The 876-nt window shown below is 29.6% G+C and overlaps 1 non-coding gene across 1 annotated transcript; it reads right to left on the bottom strand.

Moving 5' to 3' along the window:
• Positions 1–489: 489 nt before the first annotated feature.
• On the bottom strand, positions 490–561 carry TRNAQ-UUG (transfer RNA glutamine (anticodon UUG)). The gene has a single exon. It is a non-coding gene; the product is annotated as a tRNA-Gln (tRNA).
• Between the last annotated feature and the right edge of the window lie 315 nt (positions 562–876).

Raw genomic sequence — 876 nt, 5'->3', positions numbered from 1 at the left:
TTGAGCCTACATTTTTAATATAGTGGAGGCCAACCTGACCTCCATATTACCATCCTTATTTGAAAGACGTCTCAAAATACAAACAATTACTTTACTAAAGGATCACACCAACCAATATGTTTGTAGTAAAATGGATAAGGGAGTTAGAGAATCTCTCAACTCTTTACTTTCCCACTACAACAAAAGATAACTACATAATTTGACTAATTAACTTCTAATGCAAATCTTTATTATAGTTTGTAAAGGTGTCAAGAAAATCTAAATTGTCAAAATCCAATTTGTAATAATCTAAATCTATATTATTTGAAGTTTATCTAAATGGATTCAAGTTGACTTAATTGAAATTGAGTTGAATCCACTAACGAAAGCAGACTAAGTTAACGGTAATGAACATCAGCTGAGTCCTTTTGTTATAGTGTTTGTTTTATTGAAATGGGTGTATGGTTACATATACATATAGACAAAAATTACCTGAATATTTAAAATATTAGGTCCTACCGGGAGTCGAACCCAGGTCGCTGGATTCAAAGTCCAGAGTGCTAACCACTACACCATAGAACCAAGTACGGACCCATAATTTTACCAATGTTTTAAATTTTATAAATTTTATAAATCTTATTCATTTTGCATTAGAAAAGGATGAAGAATTCTGTTACATGTTTAAATGTAGAAAAGAGGGTGATATTAAAGATAAAAAGTTCGTGTGAAAATATTATATGGGTTTGTTACACAAACACTTCCATTTTTTTTAAGTATAACCCTTTTTATGTTTGCATAATTAGATTTGTTACTAGGGTGATGTGATGTATGAGTATGTAAAGTTTTATTTTATTAACCATTTCCAATTTATTCATGGTAATATTAAACGTCTTGTTT

Source organism: Vigna unguiculata, chromosome 10, assembly GCF_037176805.1.
Source record: "Vigna unguiculata cultivar grain cowpea cultivar isolate G323 ecotype 2 chromosome 10, ASM3717680v1, whole genome shotgun sequence".
NCBI lineage: Eukaryota > Viridiplantae > Streptophyta > Magnoliopsida > Fabales > Fabaceae > Vigna > Vigna unguiculata.
Note: the sequence above shows the minus strand (reverse complement) of the source record. Positions and strands in the feature narration are given on the sequence as shown.